We start from the raw sequence: 24,491 nt of genomic DNA on the forward strand, positions 1-24,491 counted from the left end.
TAGTCTTCCATTTACTTCCTGTGTTTGGTTTCAACAAGATTAGCATGTGTCTTGGTGTATGTCTACCTGGCAATGTTTGGTTAGGACCTCTTAGATCACAACTTCTAGTACATGTCCCAAATTAAGATAGATTTTTGTGATTTTTTTTAAAAATAAATTTTCTATTCCTTTCTCTTTCTTCTGCTAGGACTCCTATGCTATGGATACTATTTCTCTTTAAATTGTCTTAGAATGTTCTTACACTAGCTTTTAAAATTATTTTCCCTCTCTGCATTGTTCTAGTCATATGCTCTCTAAAATTGTGTTTTAGAACCCGTTAATTCTCTCAGTGCTTAGTTTTGTCCATTACGAAAGCCCTTAATTTATTATTTTAAATCAGCTACAATGTATCAATGTATCTTAGTTATTAGAATTATTTATAATTGTAGCTGTCTCATATTTTCTTTATCTTTGTTGTTTTTCATATCCTCCCTTGTGTTGGTTTTTTTGTTAGTTAGTTGTTGGTTTGTTTGTTTTTTCTTTTTTCTTTTTTTCTTTTTTTTTTTTGCATTCTGTCTGTTTTGCCAGAACTGCTGCCCTGAATTCCTCTTCTTCTGTTGTGCTCTATATCTCAGCTGAGGCCGGGTTCCTTTCAGAGTTTGGTTTTGTTTTTTGCACTGGCATTTGTGATGTGTTCTGTCTCCTCATGTTCAATATTTTATGGCTTTTAATAGGGATTGATTGCAACTGTTTCTTTGCAACTCTTGGTATAAGTGGGGACTGGTGTGGCTAGGGAGTAGGTATAAGAAGATAATTTGGACAGTTAGCACCAAAGAGCCACCTCCAGTAGACTTAGGAATTTGAACTTCCTGTTTTGCTGTATTTGCCATGGTTATGTGTTAGGGGTCTGTGGTGATCTCCTCCTCCAGGCTAGTTCCTCAGTGTCTCTTAACAGCTCATGTCACTTCCACTCTAGGCTATTTTTAAATTGCAGAACTGGACATGGATTGCAGTTGATATGAAGCCACAGGCCACAACTTGTTCTCTTCTCCTCTCTAGTACAGTCTTATCCTCGGGTATCCATCCCACTGTTGGTGGGTACAGGAGCTCTAGTATGTAGAGGATGGTTTGTGTGGGGGTGTGGGTGACAGGTATTTTGGGGACCTCAGCCTGGGGCAGTGGTGTCAGATGTTTCAGATATTCCAGCCTGCATTTCAAGTATGTGTCTTATCTATAGAGAAGCACAGGTGCTCTGACCCAAATCAGGTTATAGTTGCTTGGGTGCTAAGAACCTCAGGCTCAAGTCAGCCATCCTTGTTTTGTGTTCCCTCCTCTGCACCTCTCCAGAAATGCACCCTCCATCCTGGGTGCCTGCTGGGATACCTGAGTAAATAGCCATGAGGCGCTCTGCAAGCAGACCCCTCCTGAGTGGGACTGCCCCATTACTCTAAAAAAAGTTCATTTAAAGTTGTTCCTAAGGCTTTCCATTGGCCAGATGCTCTAATGTGTGCTGTCGTCTTAAGTTCTTCCCTAGGGTTTTTTGTTTTTGTTTTTATTTTGTTTTCCAGCTACTTTATTGTAGCTGGAGGACATGAGCCAAGTGTCTTCTCTCGGTTGCCATCTCCTTTGACTCAGGCTCTTTCCTCTTAAACTACCACAGGGCCCCCATTGCGCCTATTTTTCCTAGGGCCTTAAAAAAGAATTTATTAAAAATTTAAATGAATGAAATATTAATTAAGAAGACAGTAACCACTATTAAGTAGAGTTAAAATAGTGTACTGAAGTGTGAAGTATTTCTAGAGGGTAAAAGAATTGCTAATATTTGCTCAAGTCCTTTTATAGGCAGCTGGTAAATGTTTTGTTCAACTGGCCTGCCACAGCTGGCTTCCCTCACAGGGAAGTACTTCTTAAGGGGCAGAATTTAAGATCTCACCGCTGAGATCTTGGGAGATGTTGACCTAGTGTTCTTGGTCCTGAGCCAGCCTGGGTCAGGAGCATGCACAGGAAGGAGGCTGGGAGCTGCAGGATCAGCTACGTGCTGCTAGTCCCATAGTGAACACGCCAGCAATTTGTCAAAAGCAAAATGGTCCTGCAGGACTCCTCTCTTCTCTGACACTTGGCTGCTTTGAAATATTAAATGATACAACAGCAAAGATTGTTTTTGTAAATAACGGGGTTGAGGACAAATAAAACCTGTAGAAGTAGTAAGTTAAAAAAAAATGAAGAAAGGCATTGACTAAGAATTTAAAATAAATAGGAAAGAGAACATGGGAAGACACTTATTTTAGGCTGGAAATACAACAAAGAATTTCTCCAGGAAGAGCGGGGCTCAGAACTTAAGCAGGGGTGTGTGAGGCAAGGAGGGAAGGTGCTGAGCTGCACTGTGCAGCAGGGGCCAGTCACAGGCCGGCTACGCCTTGTATCTGAGATGTGAGCACTTTTCGGAATCTCACGAAGACCACTGTGAGTTGACTCCTGCGATTATAAGTCCATATTTAAGTCATTTATGAGAGATGTTGTTCTGCAACCATCCCAGACCAGGTAAGTTCATTGGCAGTTCTGGCAGCTTGAAAGACATCCTTGGAGCTGTGGCATGACCCCCAAAGGTCAGGGGAAATAAGCCAGCAGGGAGAGAGCGACTTGGGCCCTCCATGAATCCCTATATGCTCTGGTAGCTGTTCTCCAGCATCTTCACCACACTCTGCCCCTCTTACATGCTCCATTTCTGGCTCAGAGGCGCCCACTCATGCACAACACATGCCAGAGCCTGTGGCATGACCCCCAAAGGTCAGGGGAAATAAGCCAGCAGGGAGAGAGTGACTTGGGCCCCCCGTGAATCCCTATATGCTCTGGTAGCTGTTCTCCAGCATCTTCACCACACTCTGCCCCACTTACATGCTCCATTTCTGGCTCAGAGGCGCCCACTCATGCACACCACATGCCAGGTGCCGCCATCAGGCACCCGTGTATGGCCACAGGTGTTGATCATTGATGCCAATGGGAGGAGGGTGGAAAATAGCTACTAACATCCATTTACCCTACGGATGTGTATCCAGTTCAGTCAGAGGATGTTGGGATGTGGGCACACCATCTAGAAGAGAGGGCTGTATGCAGAGGACAGAGGAGGGTGGACACGGAAGTGATGGAGGACAAAGGTAGAAAGGTTAGAAGGGAGGCACCACAAGACCAGAACCCTGGCTAATGCAATGCTGGGAGCTGGAGGTTTGGGGAGAAGTGGTTGACATTGCCCTTAAACCAGCGATATGAAAAGGCCTTAGGTGCCAATGTCTAGAGAACAGGGCACAAGCCCTAGCAGGTGTCAGACTGCTGTAGAATGATCATGATCACACAGTACAGACTGGAGGTGAGGATATGGAGGTCGAGGGGCATTGTAGAATCTCGACTCCTTTTCAAATTCTACAGCTATCCAAAATTAACAACAGTTAACTACTCCACCAAGGAGTGAGCCCCTCTCACAGTGACGGCTATCTTGGTGCAGTCTCTGCATTGGCAAAGAGCAGCAGCCCTTCTGCCCATCTGTGCCTATGCAGGAGCTCCTCACTGCCAATTCTCTCCCTGCACAGGGCAGCAGCCTCCTGCCTGCCCTTGACCTGTACCAGGCTGGGCTTCTCTGCACTGATGTCCCTCAGCAGAGGCCGCCCGCCTGCAACAATGCAGGCCTCTCTCTGCAAACCTGTCCCTTTCAGGGCAGCTCTCCCTGCCCCCTTGTGTCCTTTATTCTTCTCTCCCTTTTATAATAAGCCCGCCCACTTGGGTATAAATAAAATCTCTGTCTCATGGAGAAAGTCATCTGGGAAACTTGCTGCTTTGCTGAAAGGGGAGATCTGGGGAAACTTTTCTCAGACTTAACCTACGGATCACACTCTCTGAAACCATTTCCAAAACCGACCTCAGAAGCAGGAATGAACTTAAGCACCCCTTTGCAGTGAAAGAAGAGTGAAGGATTTGGGGTTTAGCAAGGATGAATCTATTACAGGGCAGGGTGAGTGGCGTCCCATGACCCGCAAGCCTGCATGCTTCAAATGGGTTTGCAATACACCCACCCCATCAAGACAAAGAACACTCTAGTGTGTAAGACCTTCAATAGAAAATAATTGAATACAATTTGTGTGTCATAAAAAGTAGAGAATAGAAAGAAAATAGCTAAAATAATTTCCAGTTAAACACCCAAAGTTACCCATCCTGTTGTGGATCAATGTCCAGCCCAGCTGCCAGGCTGCTGAGCCCCAGAAACCCACCACAAGTCTAAGACACATGCTGGTGGGGCCCACAGGAAAGGAGCAGAGGGGCCAGGCAAGTCTGGCATGAAAGGAGCAACGGTAAAATACAAGTCCAGGTAGGGGCAGCCACTGTCAGCCTCCCAAGGGTCTGTCACCCACATCTCTTTCAAAGGTCCCCTTCCATGTCCCCAAGGCTCTGGTGCCAGCCAAGGTTGCGAAGCAAGCAGAGCTTCTCCACCTGTCTCTCTGCTTCCTGTGCCTCCTCCTCCATCTCTTCCTCTCTTCTCATTGTCTTTGCTGGCTTCTCCTTCCTGTTCAGCTCTTCCCTCCCTGGGTGGGGCAGGAAACTGGAACCTCCCCTTTCTGTGGCTGTCACACTGTTTCTCCTCCAGGAGAATCTACACTGCTCCAAGGAGTGGTGCTCTCATACAAAAGACATTTCCCATCTAATGTAGAAATTTGTTAAATATGTGGTCCTGTGCTTTTCTTCTTGGTGCTTCTACATGATGACTGATGAGTAGGCTCAAGGAGTAGACCCCTAAAAGTGTGCTTTCCAGAAGAAGAACCAACAAATTAGGCCACTTGTTCTGTTTGCTGCAGTTCTGTGGAGACAGTATCATTGATTCAAACTTTCAATGGACTAGGTGTGTTCCCTCTAGGAATGAGAATTCTTTTAACAGTAATTATGTAACAGGGATTAATACCTAGGGAAAGGGGAGGTTCAAGTTTCCCTGTCCCACTCAAGGGAAGGTGGAGGAGAGCAAGGAGAAGAAGCTAAGAAAGACAAGGAAAAAGAAGGAAGGAGATCAAGAAGAAGGATGTTGCAGGGCAGGGAGAGGGGCACTCCTGAACCCCCAAACCTGTCCACTTTAAATAGGTTCTGCCATCTACAACATCAAGACAAAATATATAAGATCTTTAATGAAAAGGAACTTTAATACAATTAGTGTGTAATATAGAAAAGACAAAGAATATATTTTCTAAATCAAACACCCAAAGTTAAAAGTCCACCAAAAAGGGATTGGCCCAAAACAAGGCCTGAAAGCCCACCACAAATCTAAAGCACCTTCTGGTGGAGACGCATAGAAAAGGGTCAGAAATGACCAGTCAAGTCTGGGAGGAAAAGAGCAAAATCAAAATCAAGATAAAGGCTACCATAGTGAACCTCCCCACAGGTCTCTCACCCACATCTTTCAACCAGTCCAGGGCCATGAAACAAGAGCCGCTTCTTCCCAGTCTGTCTGCTCCATGTGCCTCCCTCAGGTCTCCTTCTGGACTCCATCCTGCTTCCTTCCTCTTCGACCTCCTCTCCAGATTCTTTTTCTCTCTGCTCAGCTCCACCCTCCTTCGGGATGGGGCAGGGAACCTTTGACCTCCCTTGTTCCAAGGAGACACTTGAAGCAGAGAGATAGGTGAAGAAGCTCTTTGCTTCTCAGCCTTGAACTTGTACCAGGGACTTTGGGGACATGCAAGGAGACACTTTCAAGAGACAAAGACCTGAGTGAGAGACCCATGAGAGGCTGACAATGGCAGCTTTTACCTTGACTTGCATTTTAATTTTGCTCTTTTCATCCAGACTTGCCTTTTCCCTTCTGCCCCTTTGCTAAGATTCCCCACCAGCAGGTGATTTAGACTTGTGGCAGGCTTTTGGGTCTTACCATCCTTTTTGGGCCAACTCTGTTTGGCTGGACATTTACCCAGGAGAGAATGGGTAACTTTGGGTGCTTCATTTTGTTGTATCCTAGTTGTATTAAAGTTTGTTTTTATTTAATAACTTATGCACTAGAATATATTTTGCCTTAATGTGGCAGAGGATAGAACACATTTAGAGTAGGCAAGTATGTGGGCCCCAGGGCACCCCCACCTGCCTGTAACATTTTCACTGCACTATTCACGCTGTTCCCACATCTATTACACAATGTGATTCTCATGCAGTCCTAGGAGATAAGGTGGGTTAATATCGACCCCATTTTACAGATGAGCCAACAGAGGCAGAGAAGATGTCGGTGACTTCTCAGGTTTGCATATGTCACACCTGTGCATGCCAGGCTCTGCCACTGTCCCCACTGGGCCTCTTCAGCAACCTCAGTGATACTCGCAGGAGAACACCATGTGCTTTAGCCTCTTTCATGCAGCAAAAATTTGATGACTCCTCCTGAGTTTAGTTGAAGAATGATTGAATTAGAAGCATTGAATCAAAGCCAGAGGACTTTTAATACGAATAGTAAAGAAACACTTTGCTTGTGTGTACAGTATTAAATGCTCAGCTGTGTCAGTAGCTGTGATTGGGAAGCCAAGTGACATACGTAGTCAGTTACTGCCTCCTAGAATAGCATGTTCCACTCTGAGACCTGGAAGATCTGATCCAGCCCTGGTGCTATTACGGGACAGGGTGAAGGACATTCCAGGGCCCCCAAACCTGCCCTCTTTAAATAGGTTCTGTCTTCTGATGCATCAAGACAAAATGAAACATACTCTAGTGCATGAAACCTTCATAGAAAGGAACTTTAATACAATTAGTGTGTAATACAGAAAAAGTGAAAGAATAAAGTCTCCACATCAAGCATCGAAAGTCACCCATCCCCGCATGGGTAAATGCCCAGTCAAACAGGGTTGGCCCGGAACAGGACTGCTGAGGCCCGAAAGCCAACCACACGTCTAAAGCACCTTCTGGTGGGGACTTATAGCAAAGGGGGAGAATGGGCCCTGTGTGTCTGGAATGAGGAGAGCAAAATCAAAAGCAATGTAAAAGCTGCCATTGTTGTTAATCTCCAGCAGGTTTTACACCCACATCTGTTTCAGCCAAGTCCAGGACCAAGAAGCAAGTGTATCTTCTTCACATGTCTCTCTGCTCCAGGTGTCTCCTCCAGGCCTCCTTCTGGCTCTCGGTCCATCTTCCTTCTCCATTCTCCTCTCCAGTTTCTCTTTCCTGCTCAGCTCTACCCTCCCTTAGGTGGGGCAGGGAACCTGGAACTTCCCCTTTTCCTTACAGTACAGTTCCACAGCCCACAGTGCTTCACTTTACCAGGACAAACATGACCATGGGAAAAGCATAGAGTGACATAAAATGCAGCATACACTTGATACTTTTCTCTCCCACCTCTAAATCCCTGCAACTTGTTTATATATTTTTGGATCTGTAAAATGTGTGCTTTAAAATACAATCCCTCATCTTGTCTTTGAAATTATAAAATCCTTTATCTTTTGAATCTCTACCAACTCAGACCCAGATCTGGGACTAACACAGTTGCTGCACAATCCACTTCTGGACGAATCAGATCATTTAGCAACAGAAATGCAAATGTGATTCAGGTCTTTGAATTGCTAATTGCTCAAATTACCTTCCAATAGATTCTTTATAGTAAACTTAATTTGAAAGCAATGGTTAAAATTGAAATCCACAGTGCTGTAAATTAGCTGTAGGAGTGGGAGGGTTAAACACATGAATTTCAAGTACTGTTTAACTAGATTGGGAAACCATAAGTAGGTACAAAATTTTTTGAGAAGGCAGGATGTCCTTAATGTTTTCAACCCTGGCTTCCCTAGTCACTCTTGAAATGAATTTGACCAAACTATTTAGCTTTATTGTATTTCAATCACAGATCTACAAAAAGGAGTTCATCACAAAATACGTCATAAGAATATAAAATTCAGTTAAGATATTATCTATGATGCACCTTCCTGCTAGCCTAGGGGTTAAGTCCCAGCACTATCACCAGTATAGCCTGAGGTAGAGCTGGCCAGGGAGGTGACCCACATGTCACAGCAGACCACTCCTGTCTCACCCTTTGCTTCCCTCAGCAGTGTATTCCAGTAGCTCTGCCTTTTCTGCTCCCCACTCTTTTTCTGGTGAATCCTCTTGCCCCTCACCCCAACACACACCTCTGGCCTATACCTCAACTGCAAAAATAACTTTTTAAAGATTTATTTACTTATGCATACAGAGCTGGGGTACAGGCCAAAGGTGCAGGGGCAGTGAAAGGACTCACGAGAGACAGAGCAGAACAGGCAGATCAATGGAGTACACTGCTGAGGGGAGTAGAGGGCGGGTCAGGAGAGGTTTGCTGTGCCATGTGTGTCAACTCCCGGGTGGGGATCGAACTCATGCTAAAGTAGCTTCATGTCTTAGTGCTGTGCTTTAACCTGTTGCGTCACCAGGGAGGGCCCACAAAAATAAATTAAAAAAAGAAAAGAGATCATCTATGAAGTCAATTCAGAATTCAAATTGTGAATTATTTTATTTTTTTAAACAAAAAAAGTAGTATCTTAATTTTCTGCCAGCCCTCATATTTTTTTTTTGGTTTATTAAAAGATCATATTTTTTATATAGTCGTTTATTTTTACATCATTTTGTGCATTTTTTCATCTCAGTTGTAATCCCCGTGGGCTTCCCATCACCAAATCACCCCTGTGCCACCACCATAGTCAAGTATATTTCCTTCCCCCCACTGTTTTTGATCCTATTCCCTACCCCACCCCCACAAAATGTCTCTGGTATATAGCTGTTCATTATTATTATTATTTTCTTGCCTGGTCCTTTATACTCCTGCTATGAGTGAAACCATCCGGTATTTTTCCTTTTCTTTCTGGTTTATTTCACTAAGTATGATCTTTTCCAGCTCCATCCATTTTGCTGCAAAAGGCATGGGTTTATTTTATTTTTATTTTTTTTTTTTTGGTTGCTGAGTAATATTACATATCTTTTTAATCCAGTCATCCACTTTTGGGCATTTGGGCTGTTTCCATGTCTTTCCAATTTTAAATAAAGCAGCAATAAACATGGGGGTACAGGTATATTTTTGAATCAGTGTTTTTGTGTCATTTGGTTAGTAGATACCTAGGAGTGGGATTGCTGGGTCATGTGGAAGCTCCATGTTAAGCAGCTTGAGGAACCTCCAAACAGTTTTCCATAGTGGTTGTACTTGTTTGCATTCCCACCAGCAGTGCAGGAGAGTTCCTTTTTCACTACATCCTTGCCAACATTTGTTGTTGTTAGTTGTTTGAAGATGTGCCATTCTCACTGGAGTAGTGGTATCTCATTGTGGCTTTAATTTGCATCTCCCTTATTACGAGTGATTTTGAACATTTTTTCATATGCCTGTTGGCCATCTGCATTTCCTCTTTGGAGAAGTGTCTTTTTAGCTCTTCTGCCCATTTTTTGACGGGGTTGTTTATTTTTGTTGAGTTTTGTCAGTTCTCCATATATTTTTGTGATCAGTCCTTTATCACTACTTTTGTGTGAGTAAATGTTTTCCCAATTAGTGGGCTGTCTGTTTGTTTTTTGTAATGTCTCTTTTGCTGTACAGAAGCTCTCTAATTTGATGTAGTCCCATCTATTTATCCTTGCCTTCACTATCGCTATATTGTATGCTATACATCAGATCATATTTTAATTTTATTATATATATATTTTACATCATTTTTTATACAATGCATGCTTTCACCACTCAGGTATAGTCTCCATGAAATTCCTATCATCTGTGTCCCAATTCACCTGTGTCCAATCAACCCAACTGCTAACATCACCACAACTGCCTGGAATTATGATGGGTGCTTGGGACACACACAGAAAGGTCACAGATAATTCCCCATCTCAAAAGACCAATTTTTGATTTATATATTTATTGTCTGCCCACTGCCTTCCCACTCCACCTTCCCCTTTATGTCTCCAATACTCATCATAATTCCAGACAGTTAGTAAGCAGCCAAAAATGTTCATTGATTAAATAAATGTGATTCCAAAAAGAAATAATCACATTAGAATTTCATCAAAGAGAATTTTTTTTTTAAGATTTATTTATTTATGCATATAGAGCTGAGGTACAGTCCAGAGGTACAGGGGTGGTGAGAGGATTCACCAGAGACAGAGTGGGGAGCAGAACAAGCAGATCAAGGAACTACACTGCTGAGGGGAGCAGTAGGTGGGTCAGGAGAGGTCTGCCGTGCCATGTGGGTCACCTCCAGGGTGGGGATCGAACTCATGCTGAAGTGGCTTTAGCTTCTTAGTGCTGTGCTTTAACCCGCTGCACTATCAGGAAGGGCCAACGAGGAGATATTTTTTAAAAACAACTGCCACCGTTGTTATTGAGATGGTTTCTGCCCTCAGCTTCCCATGGCTAAGGGAAATGAAATGAAATGTGTGTTGAAATAAATACATTTGTAGAGTTACAGGCATGTCTGCTTACATCCCCATTTGTCCATTTCTTTTAAGCTCAGTTAAAATTAATCACACAGGACTTCCTCCCCACGCTGTCAGCAAACTGGCAATGGAGAGAGGCAGTCCATTGGGTCTCTTTGCTCTGCCGGGGGCACAGGAAAAAAGAGGGTTGAAGTAGTTGTTCCAAGTGGTTGTCAAGGAAATATTTGAGCCCTATGATCTATTTAATAGCCCACCTTTGCTATATCCAGTTGTTTTTGGCAACTATAAAATGATTTACCCATTGTTTTCCTAGCTACTAAACAACATAGGTGTTTGTTTACCTACTGACCAGTCTTCTGGACTTGTGAGTTTAGTTTTAGGAGAATGTTCTCAAAGCCATCAGAGAAACAAGAATGCCCCCATCTCTGTATGCCATTAAATTTAGAAATAGTAGAGTATTAGCTTTAATGACTGATTTAAACAAGTTATATTTAAATCTGATATATCAGTGATTGATACTTCTGTTTTTTGTATGCTTAGAGAATGCTAGAAGGTCTAGGGGAAATTCTTTGTTTTTGCTGCTTTTTGGAGGAGAAGATCTGGAAAGTCACTGGGCTGTTAGGCAAGAAGCTAGAAAAAAAGAGGTGAGACAATTATTGATCAGTTGCATGACTTTGGACAAGTGACTTCATTATCCCTATTTCCTTTGGTTTCTGAGTAGTTTTAAAAAATGGAGCCATTGATTATTTTACTTTGAAACATGAAAACACAGATGAAATATTTATATACACTGATTTCATATGGGTTTTGAGGGGAATCCATACGGTGTTCTTTGTTTCTTCTCATTAGTTTCACATCATTCTATATATTGGGTTGTTGGAGAAGTCATGATGCATTTTTGCTTGAAAAAATAGAAAAAAAATGCATCATTGTAACAGGTACAGGTTTCATGGATTCCGCCTCCACTTCAGATACAGGAACTCCAAATCCCATCAGTACCAAGGAGAAGCAGGCCAGGACGTGAGGGCGGAGCTGACTAGCCATGTTGGGATAAAACTGGACATGTGGGCTCTGGGGGTCTCTTGACCTGGTGGTTCGCAGCTGATCGTTTTGGCTCTCAATCGGTTTTCAGTGTGCCAGTGGAGTCCAAGTCAGCAGAACTGGTAGGATATCCTAGTTAACCTGTGTTTCTCTCCCTCTTTCCTTGGGTTATTCCTTTACCTTTCTCCTTATAAATAAACCCATTATTTAACCTTTTAAGTGTGTCCATAATACGATTAAATCGTAAGCACGTGGGTGAAGACCCACAGACAGGCAACCCAATTCACATTGGGGTGCCCTGTAACATCATGACTTTTCCAACTGCAACACGATGGTCCACAGAAAAAGGGGAGTTTCCAGGTTCCCTGCCCCACCCAAAAATAAGTTATAGGGCAGGAAGAGGGGCACCCCTGAAACCCCAAATCTGCCCTCTCTAAATAGGTTCTGCCATCTGCCACATCAAGACAAAACATATAAGACCTCTAATGGAAAGGAACTTTAATACAATTAGTGTGCAATTTAGAAAAGACAAAAAAATATAGTTTATAAATCAAACACTCAAAGTCACCCATCCCCTCACTGGTAAAAGTCCACCCAAAAGAGATTGGTCCAAATCAAGGACTGAAAGCCCTCCATAAGTCTCAAGCACCTCTGGCCAGCACCCATAGAAAAAGGTTAGAATTGGCCAGATAAGTCTGGAAGGAAAAGAACAAAATCAAAACCAAGATAAAGGCTGCCATAGTGAACCTCCCCAAGGGTCTCTCACCCACATCTATTTCAACCAGCCCAGGACCAAGAAACAAGAGTCCTGTTTTATATGTCTCTCTGTTCCATGCACCTCATTCAGGTCTTCTGGATCCACCCTGATTTTTTTCTCCTCAGTCTCCTCTCCAGATTTTTCTTTTTTCTTCTTCTTCTTTTTTTTTTTTTTTGTTTAACTCCACCCTCCTTTAAGGTGGGGCAGGAAACCTGGAACCTCCCCTTTTTCTGGGGCCCACCCTGTTACAGAACAACTGAATACTTTTCATGTATAATGCTAATCACCCTGGTATTCTAAGGGATTTGGATTCTTTATTCCTCAGAAGCCAGTCTGTGCTTATCTTGTAGCTCCATTTGCATTGCAATAGCACAAAGGAGTAAAGTGATATTTTGCAGGGTCTCAGTGTCAGTGGTGAGTTAGGACCAAACACAATTGTAGGAAATTGTTTAGCACACAAAGTCCCACAGCATCTGGTGTATTATTTGTGGGCTGCATCACAACCTGTGTTTAATAACTAATACAAAAATTCCTGATTATTCAGGTGTTAAGCACAGCCATATTTCTTTGCAAACAAAGCCCTCCTCAAGGAATAAAAGAACCACTTATGTTTTCCTAGCAAAGTCCTTTTATTATTAAATTCCTGGGCATTTGGTGATTTATGCTGTTCAATTCAATGTGCTCTGCAACAAAATAAGTGTAGCCAATTGTTTGGTAAAATCCAGAAACAACTGTGTTGTTGGTTTTTTTTTTGTTTGTTTGTTTTTTTTAAGTTAGGTAGTGGGGGGAGAAAAAATGATGGAAATATCGATTCTTTTCAAACACTCTCCTTAAGGAACACAGTAGGCTATCTTTTCTGACATATACAGCAGCCACTGTCCTACTCAACCTGTGGAGATACTGAGAATTCTCCCTCCAGGTCAGCTAGGAGTTAACAGCTTGAAGTTTGTTTGGAATGAGGATGGAGACAACCAACATTTCAAAGCTGTGAGTTCTACTCATAATTTTCTTTCTTTCTTTTTAAGATTTATTTATTTATAAGTATAATAACTGGGGTAGAGGCCAGAGGTGCAGGGGGTAAGTGGATTCACCAGAGACAGTGGGAAACAGAACAGGCAGACTGACTGAAATACACTGCTGAGGGGAGCAGCAGGCGAGACAGGAGAGGTCTGCTGCTCTATGAGGGTCACCTCCCTGGCCTAGATCCAACTAGTGCTGTAGTGGCTGGGGATAGCTTCATAGTGTTGCACTTTAACCCAGTATACCACCAGGGAGGCCCTACTCATAATTTTCAACATCTGCTTTGCCTAGCAAACCAAAACCATAAAATAATAAAACTGTCCAGCAAACAAAAGACTCCTGCTTCCTGAACAAGAACTTCATTGTTCAAGAAATGGTGCTCAACAGATATCTTTTCATTCTTGTTGATGCCTCCTGGCTGCCACACAGAGAAAATACAACCCTTTTCCTATTGAAGGACAAGTATAGCAACAGGCAGCAAACTTTCTAACTGAAATGAATTTAAACATGTTGTTGACTTTCTCACAGCATTCTAATAACATATAGGTAGTGGCCATGGGACTTCAGATGACACGAACTAAACAAAATGCTGACAATAGAGCTTGCTTCTGGAATGTTATGGGGGTACCATATGGAGATTGAGGGGGTGAGCATGACTTTAACCAAACCAAGGCAGGTTTTAGAAGAAGTAATGTAAAAAGCAATGACCTGATGAATAGTATCTTCCTGAGAAAACTGGATAAAAATTGAATTCTCACCAGTCCTAAATTATCCTCTGTTAGTCTTTTTGAGCTTAAAATTAAAGCCAGATGCCTATACCAAGGCACAACCACAGCCTCATCATTGGTTCTGCTTGGACTTACAGACTCAGGCCTTTCTCTCTGGTAAAATGCAGTAGCATCATCACATCTGGACTTGTTTTATGATGCTTCATGGAAACAGCTGCATTGCCTGTCTTTGTGTTCATACAGTTTTTAAGAAATGAAAATCACCATGGCAACAGTTGCAGCCACTTATTACTGAGCCCTGGAAGTGACGCTGATATCTATGAGGAAAGTGAGGTTCTCAGAATAGTGTGTCCCTCACAATGGAGTGGATTTTTCCCACTAACATTTCCATTTTTAAAAAAGAAAAAGGTATGAGAATACAGTCAACAAAAATTTACTAGGGAAATAAAGGCTTAGGGAAATGGTAAATGGCATTGGAGTTTTTTACTTTGATGCTGAGTTAAAAATCCAACTGTCTGGCCAGAGCTCTCAATACTGTAGTCCAGAGAGTGCGGTGCTAATTGCTGTTAACCCAACAGTACTAACAGATTTACTTCATAGGAATGAGAGTAATGCTAACAATGAACTTGAACCAGTTTCTGCTTCTTTACTACCACACCTTCTTTGGAGCACAGAAGACTCTAAATATGAAGCTATAGGATCCAATTTGTTCTTTCTCAGTTAATAAGTATGAAATGTTTGAATAAACTTCTAGTTCCTTTTAAAAAAAAATATTTATTTACTTGTGCATACAGAACCAGGTACAGGCCAGAGGTGCAGGGGCGGTGTGAGGATTCAACAGAGACAGAGTGGGGAGCAGAACAGGCTGACTGATGAAGCACACTGCTGAGGGGAGCAGCAGGCAGGTTAGGTGAGGGTCCATGTGGGTCACCTCCAGGGCAGGCGGGGATCAAACTCATGCTGAAGTGGCTTCAGCTTCTTAGTGCTGTGCTTTAACCTGCTGAGCCACCAGGGAGAGCTACTTCTAGTCTCTTTTTAATCTCATTTCTGAGATGAATAATATCTTTCATGGGTTCATGCTAAATATTCTGGCATTTTCTTTTTAAACAGCATTAGGAAGGAGAGTTTCAAGAGAGGCTGGTAAAGAAAGATTTGCCAGGACATGTGTTCTTGATTTTATACATTGGGGGGACAGTGTCTGTGTGCTGAGTCTTTAATATTTTTTTCATAATCCCTAAGCATTATGTCATATTGATTTAGTGATGCCCTAGACCATGTCCATGATGGAAACATCCCACAATCCAACAGGAAGCATTTAGCTGAGAAGAACTAGAAAAATGATATCAATATTAGGTAACTTATGGAAATAATACAACCTCAAAAAGCTATGGTCACTACGACTATAAGTAAACTTGTTTTGAAAAAAATGCACATTGGCCCTCTCTGGTAGGGCAGCAAGTTAGACAGCTGTATTTGCGATGCTAAGCCAAGCTGTGGCCACTTCAGTGCGGATTTGATCCCCTCCCTGGAGGTGATCCACATGGCACAGCAGAGCTCTCCTGTCTTGCCCACTGTTCCCTGCAGCAGTGTACATGTCAATCTACCTATTCTGCTCCCCATTCAGTTTCTGGTGAATCCTCTTGCCACCCTTGTACCTCTGGCTTGTACCCCATTTCTGTATGCATGAATAAAAACAAGTAAAATCTTTAAAAAAAAAAAAAAAAGCACAAACACCCATCAAAACCAAAATTCTTTACTTCTAAAGAAATTTGATACCTGAAGAGATGATTCAGGTATGTGGCAGGTGTGGCTGCTTACTTTCTCTGTGTATCTGTGTATCAGGATATTAGGATTTATTATCTTTTACGTCTCAAAAATTTCAAATCCTTTAAAGTCAGCCCATATAAGTTTTTCTGGTTGTAGGTCCTAAAACATTATGTATTTTGCCACCGAAATTATATTTCATCCAAACTTTGCTAAACTATGTTGTGACCTGGTTTGTTTCCCTCCCATCACTCAAAAGAGGCAGAGAAACTCATGGAGAAAGTTTTTGCCCTGGGCAATAGAAAACATTGCAAAAAGGCTCCAACTTATCCGATTCTAGGAAATGACTGAAAAATAAAAACCTTTCCCAGTTTTAGCCCAGCCACTGGGAGTTTTTGTTTGTTTGTTTGTTTTTAGAGTATATTGGAGTCTACTGAGCAGTGAGCAGTGTATCTGAACTCTCTTGGCGGCCAAGTTAGTTCCCACTCAAGTCAACTAAGCAACTGTTACATGTACATAAACCAAAGTTCAGGATTCAAGCACCATTTGGTGGAGTGTTTCCAGAGAAATCGTCCTGGGGTTTTGCCTAACTTTCTCCCAGATACTTGCCCCGACTGGAGTCAGGGATAGTGTTTGTAGTCTCAGGTTACTGCCAGACTAGAAGTTCTGTTGGTCCAGTGCTCATGCTGGTTATTATGAACCCCCATTTCTGCACTTCACCCATACCATACTAATCAACTTACCCCAGTTATTGCATAGACTTGCAATTTTATTTTCTCTAAAATAAGCAGGAATGAAATTGCATTGCTTTAATCCTGATGAAGAAGAGGGAACCTAAAAGGAGTGTGGCAATAATGAAGGGAGAAAATCGTTCTGTCCTTAAAAGGCAATAAATTATGCCTGATATGGTAGCCTCCGGCAGATGTTTGTGAGACTTGGTGGTAGACAATTATTTACATTTGGCATAAAATGCAGCTTGCCATAACTAAGTTGTCATTTAATACATGTATTTAATCTTGCTGAAGCCAAGGTTCTGTTGGGAGAAACTTGGATCCACAGGGAGGGTCATGTGCACTGGCTCCCCTGTGTTGGTGTGCTGAGGTTACAGGGACCCACTGCCCCCAAACCTGCAGATTTTGAAGTACAAATCATGTGTTCAAAGAGAACTCATCAAGGACCTTTGTCTCCATGTTAAGTCTACTTGGTGGTGTAGGTTTCTATCTTGTATCTCCAGAAACATCTGCATTTGACCATACCTTATGTTCTGATAGAAAAATAATATTTTGGGTCCTCCCTGGTGGCACAATGGGTTAAAAGGCAGCATTATGAAGCCCTCCCTGGTGGCACAGTGGGTTAAAGCACAGCACTGAGAAGCTAAAGCCACTTCCGCATGAGTTCAATTCCTGCCTGCCCTGGAGGAGAACACATGGTGTGGCAGACCTCCCCTGACCCGCCCGCTGCTCCCCTCAGCAGTGTACTTCGTTGATCTGCCTGTTCTGCTCCCCGCTCTGTCTATGGTGAAGCCTCTCGCCGTCCCTGCACCTCTGGCCTATACCCCAGTTCTGTATGCATAAATAAATAAATCTTAAAAAAAAAAGTATTATGATGCTATCTGCAGCCACTGCAACACAACTTCAATCCCCAGCCAGGGTTGTGACCCACAGATCTCTTCTGACGCCCCTGCTGCTCCCCTCAGCAGTGTATTTCAGTCAATCTGACTGTTCTGTTCCCCACTCTGTTTCTGGTGAATCCTCTCACCCCCACACGTCTGGCCTGTAACCCAGTTCTTATATGCATAAATAAATTTTACAAAAAGAAAAATAATGTCTTTATTATTTGCACAATTTAGTATCATCCAAGCACAGATATACTACTTCCTGCCAGATACAAGTAAATCATTCCACCTTTTAAACATAAGCATTTTTGTTAAGTCTGAGGGAAAGTCTGGAACCCGATTCCACTTAGATTCACAGGCTCTTTTTTCTCAAGATAGCCCTGGAGGCCATTATTATTATTTTTTTAAGACTAGTTTGCTATTAAAAAACAAACTAAGAAAAAAATAAACCAATAATGCAGATTAAGGTTAAGCTAATGACTTTAAAAACCACACCAGTAGAGATTGCCAAGGGAAGAATTTACCCATTGGGGCCACCACATACAACTGTGATAGAGCAGTAGGAGGGATACCCTGGGACCCTCAAATCTACCCACTCTTTAATATGCCACATCAAGGCAAAACATACTCTATTGTGTAAGACCTTCAGTGGAAAGAAACTTTAACACATTTAGTGTGCAATATGGAAAAGAGGAAGGAAAGATTAGAGAATATAGGTTCCAAATCAAGTACCCAAGCTACCTATCACCTATCACTTCAAGGATAAATGGCCAAAGCAGGGCCACTGAGGCCCAAAGGCCACCACAAGTCTAAGGCACCTTCTGGTGGGGCCCAAAGGAATGGAGCAGAAGGGGTCAGGCAAGTCTAGAAGGAAACGAGCAAAATCAAAATTAAGGTAAAGGCTGCATTGTCACCCTCCCCATGGGTCTCTTACCCACATCTGTTTCAAGTGGCACCTTTCATGTCCCCCAAGTCCCTGCTACAAGTCCCAGGCTGAGAGGCAAGCACAGCTTCTCCACATGGCTCTCTGCTCCGCGGGCTGCCTCCAGGTCTCCTGGATCTCCCTCTCTCAGCTTCTCCTCCTCTCTCTTTTCTTCCCTCCTCAGCTCTATCCTTCCTTGGTGGGATGGCCTTGTTATACAACCAGCCTCTTCCTGATGTGCAAACTCTCCAACATGCAGGTTACTGAGTGGGCTGGCAAAGGAGCAGGTGAAATAGGTTTGGAATAGGTTCTACTGCCACTTCCGCTTCCTCTCCATCTGACTGTGGCCACATCACTTAAAAGTTGCCAATGTCTCCTTATAATTGTAAATAACATTATCTTTCCTATGTGGTTAATGTGAAAGTTGAAAATGCATACAAAATGCACATCAGTGTTCTGGCTTGCAAAAGCCCTCTAATTAATAGCAGCCATTAAATTACAATGTGGAAGCCACACAATCCAAGAGAATTTTTAACACTAAATGTTTTGCAGAAACAGAGCTCACATGCATTCCAAGTTCATATTAGAGACTAAAATTAAGCTGGCATTGCACAGGGATCAGTTAATTTACCAACAAACTATCCTTTTATATCTTATTAGCTTGCTCAATGGCTTTATTTTTTCTCTCTCTCTTCATTTTGGGAACTTACCGATTATTTTTTTTTTCTAAATCTAGAATTAAAGGACTCAACACTTTCAATGTAAATCATTTAACAGAGCCAGTGCCCTCATTCCTCTCCACTGCCACCTACACAGGCTTACTGGTGCCAGAAACAAAGATTGCAGTTTCAAGTATAAGATGACAAGGTGTTACAGGACAATATGAGAAGTACCCCAGAGTCCCCACAACTGCCTGTTCTAAATAGTTTCTCCATCCACTGAATAGACAAAACTATACTAGTGTGTAATATAATTAGTATACAATAAAGGGAAGAAAAAGAAAAAATACAGTTTCCAAATCAAACATCCAAAGTTACCCACCCTCTTGTGGGTAAATGCCCAGTCAAACAGGGTTAGCCCAAAGCAGGGCCACTGAGGCCCAAAAGCCTGCCACAAGTCTAAGTTGTCTTCTGGTGGGGACTTACAGAAAGGAACAGAAGGGGTCAGGTAAGTCTAGGAGGAAAGGAGCAAAATCAAAATCCAAGTCAAAAGGCTGCCCTAGTCAGTCTCCCCAAGGGTCTCTCACCCAAGTCTTTGTCTCTTTCATGTGTCTCCTAAATCCCTGGTAGAAGCAAGAACAGCTTCTTCACACAGCTCTCTGCTCCATGTACCTCCTCCAGCTCTCATTTACCTCTGTCTCTCTCTGCTTCACCTCAGCCAGGTTTTCTCTCACAGACCTCTCACCTTCTCCAGCTTCACCTCCCTGTGTAGTTTCCACTTTCTTTAGGGAGGGGCAGGGAACCCAGAGTCCCCTTTCCCTGGGGTTACCCTGTTACAGAGGCACTTATCTGTGGACTCTCTGAGACTTTCCATTTCATTTTAATGCCCAAATTCTGGCACCAGGACTGTGGAGATTATCATCCTCTTCCTGTGGTGAAGCTTGGCCTTCACCAGCACATTTCATAGCACTCATGGCCTGGAGACTCTAATTATGCATTGCCCTCCTCCTAATTTTTCACTAACATTGACTGATACCACAGGCTTTTCAAAGACAAAAACAGGGATTTTATTATTTCTTAGCATAAGATGTTTTAGTGTAGCCTCCAGCCCCCACACCACCAACACCTGAAGGATTTGAAAAGAGCCTTTTATTTATTTTTACTGACTAAAAGGCATTCTCATCTCCTATCACTGGCTCATCCAGATTTCCATTTGGATGCTTTCTAACAATGACCTCAGGCATTTTTTTAAAGCTAGCTTTTCTAAGCAGGTGGTTATAGCTTTGAATAAAAATCTATTGACTACACTTAATCTAGAGGAGACAGTGAGGAGTAATTGTTGAATTCTATTCTTTCTTTTAAGGAATTTGCAATTTCTAGGTAACCTTAGTCCCACTTTTGAAGTAACTAAAACTTCTGATCACATATCCATTACTGGGTAGAACAGAAATACAATAAATAAATAAATAAAAGACCTATAGGGGAATATCAGCTTGTTTCTCTCAAGCCAAGCTTAGGAGTTGCTGTGCCAGTCACCTTCAGGTTCACCTAAAGCAAATCAAGCCCTGGAAGTCTTGAGGTAAAGCTGTGTCATGGCACCTGAAAAAGCCAAATCAATAAAATTGGCACAAGTTAAACCATGAATAGAAAGCAGAATTGATCCAGGACAAAGCTAATTTATACTTCTTGGTATTAGCTGCTGGTGCTTCTAACTCTGTCCGTTACTCCTGTAGAAATACATTCTAAAATCCATAGTCTCCTAGCTAGATATATTTAGATGTCAGGAATTGCCATTCTTTCTGACCTGTCATGATGCACGTATGTTCTCCCACGTTCCACCCGCTTGCTAGCCCAGAGCAGCAACATGTGATCCCAGACAGGGAGGGAGTAAAAGTCATGGTTTAGGCGCATGGGCTCCTCCATCAATAAACTGCTCTGCTTGCAGTGATTTTCACCTTCTCAAAACTTCTGCAGATTATTCTCACCTCATCCTTTGATCCTCTTTGTTCTGCCATCATTTAAGAGAATCCCTATTCTGATGGATTTTAACTTTTTTGAGATCACAGACCACATAGCGCAGGTGATGAAAGTTAAGGAATCTCTTTCACAAAAAGGTGCATGTGTGCACTTACAACTATTGGATTGACATTTATTCCTGGACCCCCCAAAATTGTTAATTTCTTGACTCCTTGCCTGTTTGCACATTAACAACCTGCACATTAACCTTACCTGGTTCTAATTTGAAGTTTTCTGTGTATCCCTCTCTACTCCAGTCTCCCCTCTTCTACCCTATATGAGCCAACCTCTCATTTATTTGGGCAAAAAGTCTCCTTCTGGTTTATCAGGAGAGCTAAAGGGCCCAGTGGTTCTGGCAGCTCAACAATGGCCTTGACCGATAACCTGGTCATCCAGATGTTTAGCTTCTGACTCCAAGTTTTTGTAACAGTCTTTATTGCATGGAGTGGGAAAAAAATTTATTAATTTCTTGAATGGGAAATCTCTTAATTCTTAAAAGTTGTAATTTGATATGAAAATATACTTTAAGGTCCACTTTCTTATTCGGGATAAAGCTACATCTTGGAGATGTAATACCAGAGATAACTTATCTGTAGAACTTTAGCATTCTGTAATATCTACTTTATAGCAACTGCTAGGCACATATAATGTAATTTTAAACCATTATGTAGAGGCAATACCTTCTTTGGTAAGATTTGTCGGTCTGTGGCTACCATGCTTCAAACACAAAATTGAAATCTGTGGGGATAAGGCAAGTGCATTGGTGAAATGTACTAGTTTAGGGAGATAAGTATGTGCCCTCGCTCCTAAAGATAACCTTGAACTTAAGCAGAATTATCTGCAACCCTAAAAAGATGGATGCAGGTTCTTAATTAAATTAAGCTGTGATTCAGGTCTCACATGTTTACTTAATTGCTAATAAATGGGAGAGTGGGGGAAGGGCCTTAGGGAATGAATCCTTCTGCACAAATATTTCTCCAGAGTCAGCCTGTCATCAGGTGAATTTCCATCAGTGGGTATCAGGCAGCTGTAGGAGTAAGAATATAATGTAATGTGGGAATGACAGGCACCTAGGATAGGAAACCAGGCCATATCTGTTTTGTCTGTGAGAAATCCTCTGACCCAATGGAAGAAAACAAACATTTCTTTCAGCCACTCACCTCTGTTCTCAGCACATAGCATTTGTGAAATAACAGAGGCCACAATGCAAGCAAGTGCCTGTTTCCTCAGCTCTAAGTTGCCTGCAGTGAGCTGTGAATTGGTGATCAACGGAAAGCAAACACTATTGGTTTCATGATTTGTCCTTGATTGTTGCTAATCAGCAATCCCGCATAAGACACCCTCCTTTCAAGAACATTTTTTTTTGCTTCAGGTGCTTCTGTGGTTTGTTTACCGTGATGTTCCCTTCTCTGGCGAAGCTGCTAGGAGCTCAGCTCTGTGAGATCTTTTGTGCTTAGCTATTGTTAATAATTTACTTGCATTACCTTGTTTCTTACTAGCCTACTAGCCACCCTTATAGGCCTTATTAAGAAAAAGATAAATTCAATATTTGATTTAATGCTTAATATATTGCTCAGTCCACAACAGAAAATGTATCCTGTTCTCACACATTAATTGGAATTCCTAAATGTCTCCTTCTTACAAGTAGAAATCAGTTTTTATTGTGTGTTTTTTTTTGAGCAAATGAAAAAAGCTATAGTAATCATTACAGCAACAATTTCAATACAAGCAATAGCAACAACAACAACAACAAAAAAAAAAAAAACAGCAGCTGGCATTTATGGAATGCTCTCCATGTTCCAGGTAGAGGTCTGGACACATTCTACACATCTAATCCCCACTGTAGGAATGAGGCAGATTTGTTATCAACATTTTTCAGGTGAAGATGCTGAGACACAGATAAATTATTCTTGTAAAGAACCAATAGTCACAGCATCAGTAGCACTGTCATATGCTAGACCTGAGCTGGTGTTGATATGAACACTGAGAGATATGAGATGTGGATTCATATTAGAACAATTCGATATAGAAAGTGTTTCCAATAAGGAACCTGGCCTGGAATAGCACTAGGTTGTCGGCCTAAGTCCTCATGTTGAAATGGACATATTTACTGTTGCAACTTTCTCTGACAAATTAGTCCAAGAAGTACTAAAATCTTAAACTTCCAAAAATGCTCTTTGCCTGTCCTATAAGGTGAAATGCTTTAATTCCCCCAGGACTTTTTATCTATAATATGTGAACCCTTTTTCCACTTAATGATGTGAAATACATAAGTTATTCTTTCTCAGCTATAGCTCTATCTATAAAATGGAAATAATAATAGTACATAATTCAGGGGGATTTCAGTGAAGATTAAATGAGATAATGTTTATTAAAAAACTTAACATCATGCTTAACACATAGTGAATGTTCCATAATAATGAAGACATGGAATAGTATTTTGGGTGTTCAATAAATGTTAGAGAACCTGACCTCCTTCTCCATTTTCAAGCTTAGGGATTAATAGTTGGTCTTGCTTGCACCTGTTAATGATTATATTTTAATTTTAACTAGATTTCCATCTTTAGTGGCTATTAACCTACTTTTCTCTATCTTTTTGTATCTATTATGACTAAAAGTTTCACATATCACAGTATTCTTTGCAGCTAAGATTTCATTAGCGAAGATTAAAAGAACCAAAAAGTTGGAGAGAGGGTCGACATTCCCATTAGATCATGAGAATTGTTCTCTCTCTCTCTGAAATAGGCTCACAGAAGTGGGATTCAAATTCCTATTTCTGTTTTAGAAGAGAAAGAAAGAAAATGAAATGAGAAGAATATTCACAACTTACTTTTATCTTTAGACTATCTCAAATTCACTTTCCTCTCAATATTAGGTATAAGAGAAAATTTCTCAAAGCCCACAGACTAATTCATTTCTGACAAGACTTTTCAGGCTAAATTGCAAAGTAATTTAAGATCTCCTTTTCAAGAAAATGCACACATAATTCATAACAAACCTCCTTTAACTCTTCTTCCCTTTTCACCAATTTTAAACTCAGAGTTCTCTTTGTCACCTTAAAGTTGGAACTTAATGGACCAGACTCACTTAGAAATCTGTCAAAAGGGTTATTCTATGCTGAAATTTGTAACTGTTCTTGATGTCATTATCAACTCTACTCCAACCTAAATCATCAGAGTCTTCATTTCTAGCCACAGAAGCACTGCTTCTTCCTCACTGTGTGCACAGTCATTTCAGTGGCAGGATTTGGGTTACACAGAAAGCTAAGGATCCTATGTCCCTCTCCAGGTAACTCTAGAAGAAGTTGTAAATAAAGTCAGTCAGTAACTTTTAGGTGGAGACATTCCTTGAAGCCACATTAACCAGCTATCTAGGGCTTGCATTTTATTGACAGCACCCTAAATATGTCATTTTAGAGTTAAGTATCTCCAACCATAGAGAACTCATAATCCTTTGCTAGAACTCATTCCATTTTCCATGAGATCTGAGTGTGGCAAATTTGAAATTGTATATAAAGTTTAAATGGGGTTGTGCTTTTGGTCTTCATCTTACCTTGAAGATTGGTCCTTCCTCTCATGCTCAATACAGCTAGTTCTGCTAAATCCACCTG

General features: G+C 41.7%; 1 protein-coding gene across 1 annotated transcript in view; it reads left to right on the plus strand.

Moving 5' to 3' along the window:
• Window positions 1-24,491, plus strand: part of SLC9A9 (solute carrier family 9, subfamily A (NHE9, cation proton antiporter 9), member 9) — a 525,806-nt gene that overhangs the window by 188,187 nt on the left and 313,128 nt on the right. The gene's annotated exons all lie outside the window — the stretch shown is intronic.

The sequence above is a fragment of the Condylura cristata genome, unplaced genomic scaffold, assembly GCF_000260355.1.
Source record: "Condylura cristata isolate star-nosed mole 26May11 unplaced genomic scaffold, ConCri1.0 scaffold00014, whole genome shotgun sequence".
Lineage (NCBI taxonomy): Eukaryota > Metazoa > Chordata > Mammalia > Eulipotyphla > Talpidae > Condylura > Condylura cristata.